We start from the raw sequence: 19,375 nt of genomic DNA, 5'->3' as shown, positions 1-19,375 counted from the left end.
CGTCTTAGTCCAGGGCACATCCTGGAGGAGGTAGAGTACATTGCCTGAGTCATTTAACCGGGCCCTGCTCATGCACTAGAAGGGGCCCTCTGAACTTCTGCTCTTCAAGAGTTACTCATACCGACTCGCCCCCTCTTGCTGAGCACTTGTGTCCTGTCTTCTGTCCGGTGTGCACTTGTGCTCTGAGTGAGGGTAGAAGGTAAAGTAAGGACCATATTTTCCTTCCTTTTTATGTCACTGTGCTGCATTGTAGTAAATTTCACTTATCTTTCATCAGAAGCCAAAAGCAACCTTGAGTCATTTGCCTTCCCCTCTGTGTTTTTAGACATCAGCTTGACATCTTTTCATTGGCTGTGTATCCCTTCAGTGCCTGCCCTTTCTCTCTCTCCCCCTCCCCCTCCCTCCTTTCTTCCTTCCTTCTTTCCTTCCTTCTTTGTCGTTTTGAGACAGGGTCTCGGTATGCAGTTCAGGCTGGCCTTGAGCTCACTTTGTAGCCCAGGCTGTTCTTGAACTCCAACAGTGCGACCCTCCTGCCTTAAGCCTCCTAAGTGCTGGGATTATAGGCATGTACCACTGCACCCAGCTTCTTCAGTGCCTTTAAGAGGTTATTTTTGTATGTTATGTAGCATCTTTAGTTGCCTCGTGAGGGAGACTTGTCTAAACAACAGTGAACTGCATTATCAGAAGTGATAGTTAAAAATACGTGGGCCCTTTGATGCCATTTCCACTTATGCTGTGAACAGTGCAGAGCTGTTTATTGCTTGTCTATGGGAAGTCTTGCAGTGTCTTGAATGACAGGGAACTGAGGGATGACAACTGACTGCGTGGTGAGGTGTGTTGCTGTCTGACCCTTCTGTTTTGGGGAGCCACACTGCTCAGTGATAGAAGGACCTTACAGGCACCACCCAGCACACATCATTTGGAAGTAGCTAGGTTACAATATTTTTCTTTTTTAAAATAATTTTAAAAATCTTTATTAGTACATGTTTGGAGTATTTGGAGTATAGCGATGATATTCATTGAGGGGAATTGGTACATGTACGTAACATATTGTTCTTTTTCCCCCTTTCCTTCCTACTCTTCTTCCTCCATCTCCTGGTTTTCTTCCCATTTGGAAAAGATCCATTGCCCCATTTCCTATAATTTTTAAATTTATTTATACTTTGGGTTTCTCATGTAGGAGGAATGGTGCCATATTTAAGCTCATGTGTCGGGTTTATGTCACTTACCATTATGAGCTCAGCGTGCATCCATTTTCTCACAGGTGTCTCAGTCTTACCCTTTGTAACGTAGGAGCAGTCCGCTGTGTATAAATACCACATTTTCTCTCTTCACTGTCCTGTGGGTGGGCATACGGGCCACTTCTGGATTTAGCTGTTGTGCCTTGTGCTGTTATAAACGTGGGTGCTGGGGCTGGTGAGATGGCTCAGTGGCCTAAAGCACCTACTTAGAACAAGCTTAGCAAAGCATCAGGGACCGCGGTTCAATCCCCCAGCACCACATGCCAGCCAGCCCTGCCCCCTGGTGGGCTGAGCTGGACACACACACACACACACACACACAAATAAAATTAAAAAAAATAAATGTGGGTGCTCATATGGCTCTGTAAGATGATGTCTGTAACTCTTTGGGGAAGGTGAGAGAAGCCATTTGTGAGGGATCAGCATTGAGTAGCACGGATGCGCGAAGTCTTCCTACTAGTAGGGCCCTGCTTCCAGACCGTGGCTCCTGGGGGTCTTCTGCTTTCATTTTTCCTGTAGAGTCCTCGGTGGTGGAGCAGCTCAGGACTAGCTCCTTTTCAGTCTGGGGATATTTTTAGTGGGTGCTTCCATCCCCCTCTGTGCTTTTCTTCTGAGCCTTCAAAAACACAGCCTCTGTGGAGCATCTGAGAAGGGAAATAGTCCTCCTCTTTTAAGTAGGCTTCTTTCTGTGTGCAGAACATCACCCACTCTTGGAGAAAGTAATGTGTAATTATGTATTTCAAGATCTAATGTTAGGGTTAAGTCAGAAGTGCAGCAATTAGACATCTGCCCTGTCATGTACACGGTCTAGATTTTAAGATAACTACTGTTAAGCTCATCACGTGCTCTGGTAGACATGCTGCTCATCAGTTAAAGTCCCCTACGCACTGTTTAGAATCTCTGACTGTGGAACGTTTTCGTATTTTTTTTCCTTTTTGAGACAGGGTTTTGCTATGCATTTAAGGCTGGCCTTGAATTTACTTTGATGTCCAAGCTGGCCTTGAATTTGCTATGATCCTTTTTTTCTTTTTTTTTTTTTGACAGAACCAGGGATTGAACTCAGATGCTTGTGCTTGCCAGGGAAACGCTTATTCTATTGAGAGATCCTTTTTTTTTTTTTTTTTTTTTTGTATTTTCTTTTATATATTTAGTACAGGGTCTACAGGATCTCACTATACAGATTGGACTTATAGTGATTCTCCTGTTTTCAGCCTCTCATGCACTGGGGTTACAGGCATGCACCACCATGCCCAGTCTCAATCCTCCCAGTGTGCCCTGGGGGCGAGGCTGGCACGGCGTGCTGAGGATCGAACCCCAGTCTCTGCATCTACCTAAGCAGGTGCTTTAATCCACTGAGTTATCTGGCTGGCCCTGTATTTGATTTTTGGTTGAGTTGAGGTTTATTTTTTGTTTTTGGTGCTGAGGACCAAACCCAGGGCTTTCAGCTTGCTAGACAAGTGTTCAAGTTTCTTGAGCTAAATCCCCAGCCCCTCTACGATCCTTTTTGTTTTCCTTTCTTCTTTTTTGGTCTCTTTAAGACAGGGTCTTCCTATGCAGTTTGGGCTGGTCTTGAGCTCACTTTGTAGCCCAGGCTGGTCTCAAACTCACAACGATCCCCCTGTCTCAGCCTCCCTAGTGCTGGGATTGCAGGTGTGTGCCACCATGCCCAGCCTTGGCTAGGGTTTTTTCGGTACTGGGAATAGTACTCACAACCTCTTAGTTGTGAACTTTTTCACTAGCCCTCTTAGTTAGGTTTTATTTATTTATTTATTTAAAATGCTACCAGGAATTTAATTCAGGACCTTGGGCTTGCCAGGCACGTGCTATGCTACTGAGCCATATCCCTAGCCCTTGGCTAGGTTTTGTGTTTGGTTGATGATGATGTGGTTTAGTGAAGAATGCAGGCAATTTTTACAGTTTCTGTTTTTTTCTGGTTCATGTAAAACATAATTCATGTTAGTAATCTAGAATAGAGACAATGGCAAATGAGTAGGGTGCAGTTTGAGGCTGTTATATTTCTCAGGCCACTTTGGCCGGCCTCTGCCCTGCGTGGCTGTTGTTTGCCTTGGATCATCCGACACTTTCCTTGTTTTGCTGTTAATGCGAAGCCAACAGAGCCATGCAGCTGTGTGCATCTCTGCTCTCCAGTCCCAGCCACCCTGAGGCTGCACACACAGGCAAGGCTGGACCCGTGGCCAGTGACCTGAAAGTGTCAGGTGGTGTTTTGTGGTACATGGAGAAGGGCTACAGACTCGGCTGCGCTGGGAGGGCTTTGGGCATTTTTCCTTGCACGGTTTCTGTCTTTAAGTAGCGAACTTTCAAAATGCATGTAATCAAGTTATGTAAGTCACATCACTACTGTCGGAGTAGCAGCATTCACTCAGCAGCACTGTGGACCAGAGTTTAAGGCCTCCTAGCAGAGAGATTGCGCTCCTTCCTTTGTGTCTAAAGCAGTGGTCATAGCTGTTGGGTGTGGTGGCAACTGGCCCGTAACCTTAGCACTATGGGAGTTTAAGCCCAGCTTGGGCAATTTAGTGAGATTCTGTTTCAAGTACCACACAAATAAAAAAGGCTGAGGATGTAGCTCAGTGCAAAGGCTATGTTTCAATCTCCTGTACTGGGGAAAAAAAAAGCATACATCACCCTTTCCCCTTGATAGCTCTTCCAGCCTTGCTCCACCTCATCCCTAGTGTCTTGCTTTGCCTTTGCCCCTGCTGTGTGTGGCCTCTGTCCCGGGGCCTTTGGCTTCTCCTCCCTCTCCCTACTGTTCTCAAGGTAAGGATTGCCAACTGGGAAGGAGGGGCCATCACTAATGTTCTTCACAGCTGGCAGGAGAGGTGGGTGATGCTGACCTGTGACACTATGGAGCAAACCCTGTTGCAGTGAGCTCCACAGTGGGGTGGGGAATTGAGAGGCTGGGAAGAGAGGGCAGTGTTGTAGCTCAAAAATCAGATGACAGCGAGGCAAGTCCAAAAGTTAAAAGAAGCGCTTTATTTTAGCTGGCACCCAGCGGCGGTCTCTATACAAGGTTCAAAGAGGCGCGCCGAGCATTAACAAGGTGCAGTATTTAAGCTTGAAAACCACAAAAACGGGGAAGGGGTGGAGAGGAAGAAGTGGCAGGGTCACTAGTTCACTGGGTGGTCCCGTTGGGTGGGGTGCTGAGTTGGCGAGGTCATGACTTCATCGAGTGGGCCCATTGGGCGGGGGGGGGGTGCTGAAATCACACAGAGTTCTGCAGGACAAGATAAGGTTTGGGGTACAGAAGTCATAGGACTTGGGTCATAGGGGTGAGGGGTTGGGAGAGGTAGCCGCATACAGAACAGGAACTTGGCGAGGTTAGAAGGGCAACAAAATGGAGTCAATTTGACAGGGTATAACAGGCAGGACTTGGAGACTGTTTCCAGGCTGGTGCCGTGGACTCAGAAGGAGCACTGCTTCCTGCGAAGGAGCAGGTTTTGCCTTGAGATCAGGCCGCCCTGATTCTGAAACTGAGAGCAAGGCCCATGCACCTTGACCCAAGTACAGGAAAAGGGGCCGGGGAGTGGCTCTGTGGCAGAGCGCTTGTCTTGTGCAGGAGGCCCTGGGCGTGTCCCAGCATGTGTGTGCGCACGTGCACGAGCATATCTCTGAGCATATATTTTATTTAGGATATATAAGACAATAACCATATTTGAATTACGTATTATTAGGCCAGTAATGAAAGAAAAGCCTTAGGGCTGTGTTTGTAAGCCTGGACAGTGGAAGGGAAGAGCCGCTAGGACAGAATTGGAAAAGGGTGGGGAGAGGGAACAAAGGGGACAGGAAAGGGGGCTTTGGGGAGAGGCCACAGAGGGGAGCATTTGGCAGAGAGACAGGAAGGCCTGAGAGTGCTTCTGGAGGTCAGACTTATCTCCCAGGGCAGCTGAGGAGCGACAGAGGTCATTCAGGCCTGTGGGGCAGCCGGCAGGGCGGAGGTCCCCAGGAGACACTGCGCGGAGGGCCCTCGTAGCCTGACTTTCCTCCTTCCCTGTACGTAGTCTGTTAGTTGAATTAGATTCATCTGTTACTATTGCTGACTGACCTTGTCGGCAAGGAACGCAGAGTACCTTTTTAGTAGTGTTACACAGGTTGCCGGGCTTAGGAGGAGGAGCTGTGAGCGTCGGCACTGGCGGCTGTGAGGGTGGGCCTGGGTGGTCATCTGGGTGGTCTGGGTCATGAGTAGCGGGCTGCTTCAGGACGTTTCCAGGTTGCTGGCAGACTTAGCCTGTGATGGTGTCTCTTTGCATGCATCTGTGTGGCCTGTACAGACCGCGTAGACAGATTAGATATAACGTTAGCTTGCTTACTGTCTCTTTTTCCAGGTAAGATAGATCATTATATTTCTTTGTTTTGTCTGCATCCAGGTCGAAGACCATCTTTGACTAAATTAAGTAGTGTGACATGTATCCCAGAGACAACTTACAAATATCCTGATTTGCCCATAAATCGATGTAAGGAAGAGGTAATGTTATTTTTTAAATGTAATTTTGCTGGTTGAATAAATGCCTGCGGCCTAACATTGTTTTTTACAATGTGAAAATTGCTAGATCAGCATGCCTGTGGTGTATAAGGCCCTGAGGCAGATAGAGGTGGTTAGCCGGGGACTGTGAGGAGATGTCTTTTATTGATTCATTCATTCATTCATTCATTCATTCATTCATTCATTCATTCATTGTCTTTCTTTGAAACGGCCTCATTATGCAGCCCAGACTGGCCTTGAGCTCACTCTGTAGTCTAGGCTGGTCTTAAACTCGCAATTATGCTCCTGCCTCAGCCTCCGGAGTGCTGAGATTACAGACATGTGCCACCATGCCTGGCTGTTTTCATTTTTTGAGAGAGTCTCAGTAGTCCAGGCTGGATTGTAATTGGCATTGATCTTGTGTCTTCTTGTCTTAGACTCCTGACTGCTGGGATTGCAGGTGTACACCAGCTTGGTTTTGTGGGTTCTTTGTAATGAGCATGCTGCTGGCTTTTCATCTGACCTGTGTGTAGTGTGTTTAGCCTTCCCCTGAGTGTATCTCCCTAGCTTTTCCTAGCTGCATGTACGCCCCACCCTAGGAGAGCTTCCCGTTGAGAAGTTGACCGTGCATCTTACTAGAAGGAAACAACATGGGCTGGGGAGATAGCTTGGCTCTCTAAGTGCCTGCCTGGCCATCTCAGAGACCTTGGTTTGATTCCTGGTACCACATGCTGTGCCGGCTCTGGAACCCCAGGCGTGCTATGCTGGCCACCGAAACTAGGCATGGTGACATACTCTGTAATCCCAGTGCCGGGGGATCACTGAGTCTGAGCTGTGTAGCAAGACCCTGTACCAAATTTTATATATATATTTATTTTTAAGAGAAGAAACAATACCCTAGAGCATCAGTGTTGGTTTCTTCTCCCCCTCTTTCACAGGGCCTCGGGCATGGTTGGCAAATGCTCTCACTGAGCTATATAACCAGCCTCCTACTAGGCTTTCCTTAGGGTGATGCCCTTTTTTTTGTTTGTTACTAACTTGCTCAGTCATTGACACATCATTTTGTTAGCAATGCCAGGTCAGATCTACCAGTAGGATTGTGTGGGATTTAATTAATTGCATGTTCTTATTTTTGGTATCAGGAATCAAACTCAGGGCCTTGCACTTGTCAGGCAGGCTTTGTGCCACTAAGCTATATTTTCAGCCCTAACTATGTGTTATTAAACATGGCTAAAGAAAGCGTTTTGAATTTTTTATTGACTTATTCTAGTGGAAAAAGTAGTTACAAATGAAACAGGATTTTTTCACATTTTATTTTGCTTAAAATTAAATCATATGTTTATAAGTAGGTATACTTTATTAACTTTTAGAGGCCAATATTAAAATTAATTTGTATTCCCAATTATACCAACTTCTGTAAGGATAAGAGAGTTTTAAGTAAGCTTAGGGTATAAATGAGGAAGTTGTATGGGGAGAATGGAATTAGAGTTTTAGAATACTTTGTATAACCTGTAAATGGAAAAGTGGAAGTAGTAATTTAAAATGAAAAAAAATTAAGACAGGTCTTGCTATATAGTTTAGGCTGGCCTTGAACTCACGTTGTAGCCCAGGCTGGGCTTCTCTCAGCAATCCTTCTGCCTCAGCCTCGTGAGTGCTGGGATTACAGGTCTCCACCATGCCCAGTTTAAAATGAAATTATAAAACCACTAGAATATAATAACAATGGTTTTCATGTTTTTCAGTAGAATTACAATGCATGTTCATTAGAAAGAAATTGAAATAGTAGAAATTTAGATTTATAGCCACAGAAATCTAATTTAGTATTTTCATTTTTGTAGAAGAAATTAGACCAGAGAGCTGAGATTATTTTGACCTGGTTTCTATAGCTATTAGTACTTACTGTGGTAGAATTGGTTTTAAAAATAGCAATTGTTTTGTAGCCTCTTTGCTCTCTTGATGTTTAAGTAGTTATTTATTAAGTTAACTTGAAGAAAGTATACCTTGAAAGATAAATGATACTTTACATTGCTAGTTTTGTGCCAATTTTGAAAGATGATTTTTTTTTTAAATTCCAGATTATTTCTTTGATAGAAAGTAATTCTGTGGTAATTATACATGGCACCACAGGGAGCGGCAAGAGCACTCAGCTCCCACAGTACATCTTGGACCATTACATGCAGCGCTGTGCTTACTGCAACGTTGTGGTCACCCAGCCGCGGAAGATAGGAGCGAGCAGCATCGCCAGGTGGATCAGCAGAGAGCGCGCGTGGGCCCTGGGCGGCCTGGTGGGCTACCAGGTGAGGGCTTTACAGGTCTTATTTCCGGTAGGTTGATGGTAGGACATGGCTGTTTTCTCCTAGAAGTTGAAATGAAACCATTACAGAACAGATGGTGATATAATTTACAAAAATATTGCAGCCAAATCTATTGAACGTAATTTCTTTCCTGATTGATGGACGTGTGAACTCTCTGGCTCATGGTTTTTATAATTTCATGTTTTTAATGATATATTTGTAGTGGAGAAGGCATCTTCATACAGACACAGTGGAATTACATGAGAACGCCATAAGCAGAAGCATGACTAGATAACCGCCATTAAAAGTCCTCCTGAGAACTTGGCTTTGAATTTGGACTCTGTGTATCTTCTGACATGCAGTAATCTGTATTCTTACCTCCATGATAAAATGGACAGAGCCTCTTGGGTAGCTAAGCAGGAGCCATGGAAACCCAAGCTCTTGTCTCCTTCTCTCTTCATTCTCTGGCTCTAGGTGGGGCTGGAGAAGATAGCCACGGAAGACACCAGGCTAATTTACATGACCACTGGCGTGCTGCTCCAGAAGATTGTCAGCGCCAAGAGTCTGATGGAGTTCACACATGTTTTCATTGATGAAGTGAGTGCTCTGCCCTCCTGTGCGGGGCCTTGCTTTACCAGGCTGACAGCTTCCCTTAGTGTGTCTCTTTCAACAGGTTGCTCAGGACTGTGGGTCTGTTTGCCCTTTCTACCTAGGAATGTAAATTTTGTTTGTATTCTTTGTTCTTTGTCCCAAGATATGGGTGGGATGTTGAAGAATGATTAAGAAAAGTCTCCTTATTTAGTGCTCATATATATAGGCAGGCCTGGCCTCAGTCAGATCTGGCACCCCCCTCTGTAAATGAGGTTTTCCTGGAGCAGGACCCCTCCTCCCTCCCTAGTTTAGTGCTGTCTGTGGTTGCATAGAGCCCTTAGGGCCCCAAAGCTAGGGAGTGATATTGTTCTTTTTTTTTTTTTCCTTCTCTTTTTGAGATAGGGTTTTGTTATGCAGTTCAAGCTGGCCTTAAACTCATCTTGCTGCCAGGTCTGGCCTTGAACTACCTCAGCCTCCAGAATGCTATGATTATGGGAGTGCCTCAGCATGTCTGTCCCATCTTCTGTGGGGAGTTGCAAAGCCTTAGTGGTCCATGCCTCATAGACAGAGAGTTGTAAAGACTAACACTGTGTGTAGATGTTTTTAGGGACAGGTTGTGTCATATGCATTTTTTTTTTCTTAAAAGTATTTAGTACAGAGGGTCTCACTACACAGATTGGACTTGTAATTCTCCTGTTTTCAGCCTCCCAAGCACTGGGATTACAGGTGCGTGTCACCACACCCAGTCCCAGTCACTGTCTCAGTGTACCCTGGGGGCGGGGCTGGCATGGTAGTCTGGGGATGGAACCCTGGTCCCTGTACCTACCTAAGCAGGCACTTTAATCTGCCGAGCTATCGGGCCAGCCCTTATAGGTACTTTCTATATAGTAAATCAAGGACAATAACACTTAATAAAAAAGGAGCAGGTGCTGGAGATGTAGCTCAGTGGTAGAACACTTAGTTGGCTGGCGACATCCTGGGTTCCACCCTCAGCACTGTGGGACTGGGGAAGAAATACTGATCTACTTACCTTTCTGAGAAAAACTCTAAGATTAAAGTCTTGGGACCCTTATCTCTGTACTTGGTTTAGGTTTTTTATTTCTCCCCCTCTTCTACACTTTCTGGAGGCTGCTTCAAGCAGGCCTTGTGCTGATGCCTGTACACCCCAGAGCCTACGGTGGTTCTGGTTCCCTGCTTTTGGCCGGCCCGCTTTTGCGGGGCCAGCCTTGTCCAAGTGAGTGAGCTGTAGCTCTGCCAGACGTGGAACACGACCCAGGACTCCCTAGCCAGCATTCGAGCGCTACTTCTTTATCCTTGCCTTCGTTATTTTTCTTGCTGCTGGGACAAAATACACAACACCCAAAGTTAAAGAAGAAAAGGTTTATTTCAACTCACAGTGTGGAATTCAATTCCTGGTACGGGGGGGGGGGGATCAACTCATAGTTTGTAGAAGTTTTAGTCCATATTCCCCTTGCTCCAAGGCAGGGTGGCACAGCAGAGGGGAATCATGGAGGAGAAACAGTTCATGGCAGACAGAAAGGAGCACAAGCAGCAAGTGAGAGGCAGGGACAACAGTAGCCCTCTTTGCCTCATATTCTGTGTCCAGGCTGTCTGGTGGGTAACACACCCAGGTGGAGCACTGGCAATCCTACCACAAATCAACCCAGCATCACACCCTTAATCCCAGCAGTACATACTCGTGCTTCAGCCACCTTCTGAGAGCGTCAGCTATGACCTCGAGACTTGGGGAAGACCTCTAGATATAAGCCGTAACATCCTTGCACTTGCTAAAATTATAATGGACATTTAGACTACAGTGGAGGGTCGGCAGGCATGTAGGGAGGTCTCCAGTTGTAGGCTGTAGGCTGGATATGCTCGGCTTGCCTGACATGTGTTGAGTAAAGAGGAACTGTCTCAGGCCGGGTATGTAAATAGTTAACATGTGTAAGTTTCCCTTACTTGCTAATACATTTAGGCCAGGGAGATAGCTCAGTAGAATAAGCACTTCCCTGGCAAGTGCAAGGGCCTGAGTTCGATCCCTGATTCTGAAAAAGAAAAAATACATTTGGTTGCAGTGCAGGTGTAGGTGTAGATGCTCCTTTTGGCTGTAGAGAGGTAGGCAAAGGGTCCAAGGGCTTGGCCGTTGGTCTTCTGTGCTTGGGAAGTGTAGGGATGTGTTGCTGCCGCAGTGACCTGGAGAATCTATTAACATTAATTGGAAAGTTGGAAAGGGCACGGATACTCCACATGGATCTGCCCAAATGCCAAGGTCCGAAAGAGACATGAAAGTGACAAGTCACACGTACCCTCTGGTTTGTGGGCAGATGTCCTTTGCTTCTTCTTACCCAGGGGCCTGGCCTCTTCTCTGAGGAGATGCATGAAGTGAGAATTTGGCCTCCTGTCCCCAGGGGTGCGTCACACCCCCTTTCTCTCCACTCATCCAGCAATGCCGTGTGTGTGTGTGTGTGTGTGTGTGTGTGTGTGTGTGTTGCTTCGTGCCATGTGAAATGTTCCCGTTTTATTTTGCAGGTACACGAGCGAACTGAAGAAATGGATTTCTTGCTGTTGGTAGTCCGCAAACTTTTAAGAACAAATTCACGTTTTGTGAAGGTAAAATTGATTTTCTGAGTAACAGAAATACTTGAGATTTATTGTCTAGTTTTTGTTTTTTCCTATTTTAATAAAAACCATTGGGCCAGGTCTCTTAAAATTGGCCATCACATACAGTTCTCCAGGTCTTGCCATGCAGCAGCCAAGAAGTTGTTCTTTTATGGATGCAATATGAAATACTTACTGGTTACTATTTTGTGCTCAATTCTGACACTTTGTCTGGGCTGGAGAAAATAATCTAATAATAGTGACTATCATGAGTTGCTGAGTCTTGGACCTTGCTTTTGCTTGAATAATTCCACAGTATAAAGGGCTGCAAACAACTTTCAAATTGCTACTGTGGAAATAGCACCAAAGTATGGAAGGGTGGGGAAATTTGAGGACAGTATGTGTTCGGCTATTTTAGAGGAGTAGGTCGTAAGTTACCCGGAAGTCATAGAATGAATGGTTAAATATTTGTTTTTTGTTGGAACAAAAAGGAGGAAGATGGGAGCTAGGCCAAAACAGTGAAGGGCTTAGAAGAATTATGCTGCCTAAAGGTCATAGTCACCATCAATCCAGCTAAGCAAAGCAGAGTTCTTGAAAACCAATTTTGGCAGCAATATTTGGGCATATGCATATTATATTAGCATGAAATTGTTAAGGATTTGTTATTACCTGAAGACAGTTGCTTTCTGAATCGTGAAGTGTTTGGTCTCCAAGTGTTTAATCTGTTCATTTGTTCAGAGAGAAATTGTTCTTCTACCCCAGAGGTGACCATGTTCTTGGTACTAAATGAATGCAGCCTGAACTTGGAAGTGGCTAGTTTCGCTGTTGGGGTGACTAGAATGCGTGAGAGAATGGGCTCTTCAGTCCTGTTTAGGAGCCTTGGCCTCAAGATTGAAAGTTGAAGGGGCTGGGGAGATAGCTCAGTTGAATAAGCACTTGCCTGGCAAGCGCATGGGCCTGAGTTCAATCCCGAACTCTGCAAAAAAAGAAAAACAAACAAAAAACCCCACCAAGATTGAAAGTGGAGGGCCAGGGAGATGGCTCAGTAGAGTAAGTGCTTCCCTGGCAAGTGCAAGGGCCTGAGTTCAATCCCTGGTTCTGCAAAATAACAAAAAAAGATTGAAAGTTGTTCATGAGTTGATTTCTTTCTTGATTGTCCTTTTGAGATGTCTTTTTATGCAAATTGAGGTAATGATATGATTATGTATTCTTTAGTTTTCAGTGATAGAGTTGAGTATTGATGGCTTTAAAAAAGAAATCTAGCACACTGTGAAACTGTGCTAGAGAATACAGTACCTACCCAAAGGGTAGTAACAAGTGGTTTGTCAGTTCCAATATGTTTGTGGTTTATTAAAATATATATGAAGCAGCATGTGTTCCAAAATATAGAACATTATATTGTGCACGTATATGGGCCAAGTAATTAAAGTCAAGTTCTAGATGGCTTTCTAAAGTTTTTAAAATGTTTTTGTAAAGTTTAGAGTGCTGCTGCTAGAAGACTTAGGTGCAACAGCAGAGACATCTGGGCTTCAAGGTCTTCCATGCTTCCGCCTCCTCACACCTGCCCTGGACTCTCCTGCCCAGGCCCCTGTCTGTCCCCCCTTGCCTTCCTCTGGCTTAGCCCCCCATCACAGGGGTATCTGTCTGCAGGACAGGACAAACTGGGCTGCATGGGGAAGCCCCAGAATGCAGAGTCCTGTCTGGCATTGGCCTCTTTCTGTGCTGTGCTCGGCACAAGCCCTGTGATGGTTGGCCTGCTGGCCCCTAGCTGATGGCAAGGGATTATGTCCTGTGACTCCCTGAGGGCCACTCTGGTACCCAGTTACTTTTCAGAACATTCCTTTGCAGCTTCGGATGCTGACTTCCAAAGTTCTGATCAGGAGGCTTTAAGCATTTTTGTCAAATGTGAAAGGGGGGTGCCAGCCAGATAGCAGGTATCTAAAGCACCTGCTTAGGCTGGCTTAGGCAGGCACAGGGGACTTGCGCCAGCCATACCTTTAGGGTAGGCTGAGCCATCCCCCCCCCCAAAAAAAAAATGTCAAAGGAGAAAATGCACCTTTGCTACCTAAATAGTCCTTTTCAGCTGAGATGTGTACTTGCAGAGTTCTAACTGTGGAGGCAGTAGGTGATCCGCCACCAGTCAGAGAGCTGTATAACCACATCAGCCTGTGAGACTGCGGAACACACAGGGCCTTGTGGTGCTGCCACCTTCTGTGGGCAGGCCTCGGGTCCTGTGGAGACTCCTCCTGATACCTGTGGCTGAATTTCTTTTTTTTTTTTTTTTTTTTTAGGGAAAGGTCTATAAGGTGCTCAGGGTCTCACTGCTAGATCGGGCTTGTAGTGATCTGCCTGTTTACAGCTTCCCAAGAGCTGGGGTTACAGGTGTGCGCCACCACGCCCAGGCTCAGTTGCCATCTCAGCGCGCCCAGGGGCAGGGTTAGCATGGCAGGCCGGGGGATCAAACCCCTAGGGGCCCCTGTGCCTGCTTGCAGGCACTTTAATCTGCTGAGCTATTTGCCTAGCCCTTGTGGCTGAATTTCTTAGGGATACAGTCTCACATTTGCTTTATTATTTTCTTCTGGGTGTGATTTTATTTTTAAAATTGATGTATATTAGTAATACAGAATAATGAGATCGATTTAGGTAGGTACATTGGTACATGTGTGTAACAAATTTTGATTATTTTTATTCTTTTTATTTATTTATTTATTTATTTTGTCTTTTTGAGACAGCATCTTGCTATGTAGCGAGATGGCCTTGAGCTTACTTTGTAGCCCAGGCGGGTCTTGAACTTGCAATGATCATCCTGTTTCAGCCTCCGAAGTGCTGGGATTACAGGTGTGCGCCCACGTGTCCAGGTTCTCTTTCTATATAGATGGCTTGTATAAGAGGAAACATGCAATACATAACTTTTTAACTCTGGCTTATTTATTTTTTTCATGTGACAGGCTCTAATTCTATCCATTTTCCTGCAAATAACATGATTTTGTTCTTCTTTATTGGCCATTTGAATTTCTTAGTTCGAGGAGTCCCCTCATTTGCCCACTTACTGATTAGGTTATTTTTTGCTATTAAGTTATTTATATGTTGTAGATATTAATCTTCTAGATTAATAAAACAGTAGGTTGGAAATATTTTTTCCAGTTCCGTAGGTTGTCTCTTTAGTCTTGATTGTTTCCTTTCTGTTCAGAAGCTCTTTAATTGATGCAGTCTATATGTTGCTTTCTGCTCTGTTAGGGCCCTACTCAGAGAGTCTTTGCCTGTGCTCAGGGCTGTGACTGTCTCCCTCCAGCAATTGCAGATTTCTTTTATTTCAAAGTCTTTGCTTCATTTTAATTTGGTTTTAGTACAGGGTGAGAGATTGGGATCTAGTTGCAGTCTTCTGCATGTGGATATTCAGTTTTCCTAGTATGATTTGTTAAATGGGCCATCTTTTCCTCAGTTTGTATTTTTGGGTCTTTTGTAAAAAGTCAGGTGGCTATAGGTACATGGGTTTGTTTCTTTGCTTCTGTTCTATTACACGTCTTTTTATTTTACTGTATGTCTGTTTTGTGCCAGTACCATGTTGTTTTTGTTGCTGTATCTTGGTAGTATAATTTGAGATCAGGTACAGTGCTGGCTACAACATTGCTTTTTTTTCCTCTCAGGATTGTTTTGGTAATTCTGGCTCTTTTGTGTTTCAGTGTAAATTTTAGGAGTTTTTAAAAGTTCTGTGAGAATGCTGTTGGCATTTTTTAAATTTTATTTTTTATTTATGTTGTACAAGTTCTCACTGTGTAGCTTGGATGCATAGTGATCCTCCTGCCTCAGCTTCCCCAGCTCTGGGATTACAGGCATGTGCCACCATGCCTGGTTTCAGTGGCCAGATTGGTGTGGGCTGGCATGGCATGCAGTACTGGGGATTGAACCCCTGGGTCAGGTCCTTGCACTTGCCAGGCAGCGCTTAGACTGCTAAGCTTTTTTTTTTTTTTTTTTTTAATTTTTTTTTTTATTTATTTGAGAGAGAGAGAGAGAGAGGTGTGTGTGTGTGTGGCCAGCTCAGCCCACCAGGGGGCGGGGCTGGCTGGCATGTGGTGCTGGGGATTGAACCGCGGTCCCTGATGCTTTGCCAAGCTTGTTCTAAGTAGGTGCCTTAGACCACTGAGCCATCTCTCCAGCCCCTAGACTGCTAAGCTTTCTCTCTGGCCTGGGGTTGGCATTTTATTTATTTATTTATTTATTTATTTATTTATTCAAGAGTTGTACCTATTTTATTTTCCAGTAGATTGTTTCCATTTTATTTTTTTTATTTATTTATTTTTTTTTTCCTCGAATGCCTTCAGGGCACTTTTGGCCAGCGGGAGAGGTGTGAGGTTCGAACTCCAGCAACCTGAGGCTGCCAGCTTTGGGGAAGCAGCCGCTTAAAGGCCTGAGCTAGGGCCAGGCCCCGATTGTTTCCATTTTAACATTTAGACCTTTGATTCATTTTGAGTTTTGCTCAGTACATGATGAGACATATGGCTCTAGACTCAATTTTCTCTATGTGGATATCCAATTCTCCCAGTGTCATTTAAAGCAGATAAATAGCTGAGTATGTCTCAGGCTGTTTCTGCTTCCTCTGTTCTCTTCCACTGATCCACGTGACTGTTTTGTGCAGTGCCACGCTGTTTTAATCGCTATAGCTCTGTAATGTAACTTCAAATCTGGGATCACAATGCTTCCTGCTTTGCTATTGCTACCCAGAATTGCTTCTGCTGTTCTAAGTCTCTTCTGGCTCCATATGAATTTTGGGTTTTTAAAAAAATTTTTATTTTGAGACAGTGTCTCACTATGTGGTCTAAACTGGCCTCAAACTCAGGGCTATCATCATGCCTCAGCCTCCTGAGTGCTGGGATGGGGTTGGCATTTTAATAGGAATCACACTGACCTTGTAGATTGCTTTTGGTAATATTTTAATAGTATTCATTCTACCAATCCAAGAGTAAGGATGGTGTATCCGTTTTCTAAAGTCTTAGCTTCTGAGACGTCCATGCTTGATGGTCCACTTCACATATGAGATGGGTGCTGGGGTGAGAGGTGCTCCTCTGGGGTCACCATGGGCAGGCCTGGCTCTGCAGGCCGGCGTAAATGTCCTGGACTGGGTGGTGGAGAGAGAAGTGTACACCCTCAGTGCTCTGGGCCACTCTTGAGGATGGCTTCTTGGGACCAGCTGCTGGAGCAAGTGCTGAGGGACCTGCAGGAGGCCATGGAGTATGAGGGCCTGGAGGGCCTATCAGCACCATGCTGGAGGCCAAGCAAGTCCTGTCTTCCTTCGCCCTCCCCACCTGCCGCAAGGGGGGCCCTGGGGTCCAGGTGCTGGAGGTGGACTCTGTGGCCTTGAGCCTGCACCCCGACGATGCCCCGCGGAACATGCTGCCGCTGATGTGTCCGGGCGGGGGCAGCCTGCTGTTTGAGGCGGCCAGCATGCTGCTGTGGGGCGACGTGGGCCTTAGCCTGGAGCTGTGGGCTCGCACAGTGGTGGAGATGCTGCTGCACCGGCACTACTGCCTCCAGGGCATGATCGACTCCAAGGTGATGCTGCAGGCCATGCTACTCCCTGTGCTCAGAAGAGTTCCCTGAGATGACCAACCTGCCGCCAGCCACCCTGGAGGCCATCTTCGACGCGGACGTCAAGGCCACCTGCTTCCCGAGCAGCTTCTCTAACGTGTGGCACCTGTACGCCCTGGCCTCGGTGCTGCAGCGCAGCATCTACTCCATCTACCCCATGCGCAACCTCAGGATCCGCCCCTATTTCAACCGGGCCATCCGGCCCCGACACTGCGACCACGTGCCTGGCATGCTGCACATCATGTGGGCTGGGCAGCCGCTGGGCAGCCGCCTCTTCCGCCACCAGTACTTTGCACCCATGGTGGGGCTGGAAGAGGTAGAGGCTGGTGATGCACCCAGCCTGGACCCAAGCCCGCTGCCCCCGCTGCATCCGCTGCCCCTGCCGGATCGGACCCTGGAGCTGCTCAACCGGGAGCCGGGCCTCAGCAAGTCACATGTCTGTGAGTGCTACAGTGTCACCAGGAGTACCTTCTTCTGCTGGCGGAGGCAGTCCCAGGAACACCGGCAGAAGGTGGCCACCCGCTTCTCTGCCAAATACTTCCTGCAGGACAGCTTCCACCGAGGAGGTGTCATGCCGCTGCAGCAGTTCTTCCAGAGGTTCCCTGAGATCTCTCGCTCCACCTCCTATGCCTGGAAGCAGGAGCTGCTGGGTTCTGCTGCCTGCCTAGCCCCAGCCCCCAAGGAGTCTCTGGCTCTGGAGCTGGAGAAGCTGACATCAGAGAAGGCCACTGAGGGCCCAGGCCAGCCCCCGCTGGCGCCCGCCACCCCTGGAGTGGTCTTGATGCAGCGGGCCAAGCTGTACCTGGAGCACTGCATCTCCCTGAACACACTGGTGCCCTACCGCTGCTTCAAACGCAGGTTCCCCGGCATCTCCAGGTCCGCCCACCACAACTGGCGGCGTAAGGCCCTCCGCAGGAACCCCAGCTTCAAGCCACCCCTGGCCATTGTTGCTGCCCAGGAGCCTCAGCCAGTGCCTGTCAGGGAGGTGGTCTTGCTCCCTCCGAAGAGAGAGGGGAAACAGCAGGCAGAGGAAGCCAGGGGTGGGGGGGGCACCTGTGCCCCCAGAGCTCCTGCCCCAGAGGATGCTCCTTTTCCCGCTGGCAATGGTGCCTATGCAGGGCTGCCTGCAGGCAGGTGCTGAGTGGGCATCTGCCCTTCTGTCGCTTCCGCCTCCGCTACCCTAGCCTGTCGCCCTCTGTGTTTTGGACCTGGAAGAGCCTTGCCTGGGGCTGGCCCAGAGGCCTGTCCAAACCCCAGATGCTGTCGCCCTCCTTGGGCACACGGGAGCAGGAGGCTGGCAGGAACGGGGCAACTGTGATGGCCTCACCGGTATGGCCCCTCCCTCTGGGGGCATCTGGAAGTGACCCCACAAAGGTCCCAGGAGGACCCTCCAGAGAGGGGGCCCTGTGGGAGGGGGCCACAGCCCAGGGCTAGCCCCACAGCAGGGCTGTATTGAGCCACCCTGTGGTGGCAGCTGCAGGCGACAGGGACGGCCAGGTGCTGGTGATGGACATGCTCACCACCACGAAGTTCAAGGCCCAGGCCAAGCTGTACCTGCAGAAGCGCTTCCAGTCCAAGAGCTTCCCCTCCTACAAGGAGTTCAGCGCCCTCTTCCCGCTCACAGCTCGCTCCACCTACTACATGTGGAAGCATGCACTCTATGAAGGCCTCACCCTGGTGGATGGCTGACGGGAGGGGCTGTTGCAAGGGTCAGGGCCTGCAGTGTCCCCCCAGCTTGGCCACAACGCCCTCTGCTCTGTTCCTGCAGGATCCACCCTGAGTCCAAGGGCATATTTGTGTTATTTCCTGGCTCTGGGCCGCAGAGAACCAGAATTCAGCCATCTGGTCTTCTCTTGAGAGCTACAGCAGTGCAGATGGTCTTTGGTTGTTGGCTGGTCACATTTTTGTTTGTTGTGTTTTGTCTTTTTGAGACAGGGTCTCGCTATACAGTTCAGGCTGGCATTGAGTTCACTTTGTAGCCCATGCTGGTCTGGAACTCACAACAGTTCTGCCTCAGCCTCCCAAGTGCTGGGATTGCAGGCGTGCACCACCACGCCCATTAAGTTTTAGTTTTTGCTTTAAGTGGGTGCACAGGGCCTCTTGCTGATGTTGGCAGCTGCATGCCTGGGGGGGGGTATGGAGGTTGGCTACCCAAAGCAGCTTTCAGTTTTTCTTGGAAAGAAGAGGGGGAGCATCATGTGATTATCTGTCCCACGGGGCAGATGTCCTTAGTCTTCTGGGGTGGCACCATCTTTTCCCAAAGGAACATGAGAATTGAACATGGGCTCCCCTGTGGCTTCTGCCTTGTGTCCCCCAAGAAGGTGTCAGACCCAGCATGAGTGGCAGCAGGGATGGCCTTCACGGGAAGGTCCCAGGACACCTGAGATTACTGGGGGGCTGGTCTGACCCACTGCTGGGCCCCCTGGCCCTCTGCTAGCTGGCCAGCTCCTGGGCACCCTGCTGTGCCTCCTCAGAGCCAGAGTCACAGCTTCAGTGAGGGGCCTGTGATGGCCAGGCAGGTGGGCACTGAACTTGCGTTGTCCACAGGTGAAGTTGGAAAACTGGAGAAATACCCATGGAAAAAAAAT

General features: G+C 47.6%; 1 pseudogene; it reads left to right on the top strand.

Moving 5' to 3' along the window:
* The first annotated feature begins 16,371 nt into the window (after positions 1-16,371).
* On the top strand, positions 16,372-18,476 carry LOC101566532 (annotated as a pseudogene).
* Positions 18,477-19,375: the final 899 nt, after the last annotated feature.

Source organism: Octodon degus, unplaced genomic scaffold (genome assembly GCF_000260255.1).
Source record: "Octodon degus isolate 3935 unplaced genomic scaffold, OctDeg1.0 scaffold00226, whole genome shotgun sequence".
In the NCBI taxonomy this organism is placed as follows: domain Eukaryota; kingdom Metazoa; phylum Chordata; class Mammalia; order Rodentia; family Octodontidae; genus Octodon; species Octodon degus.
Note: the sequence above shows the minus strand (reverse complement) of the source record. Positions and strands in the feature narration are given on the sequence as shown.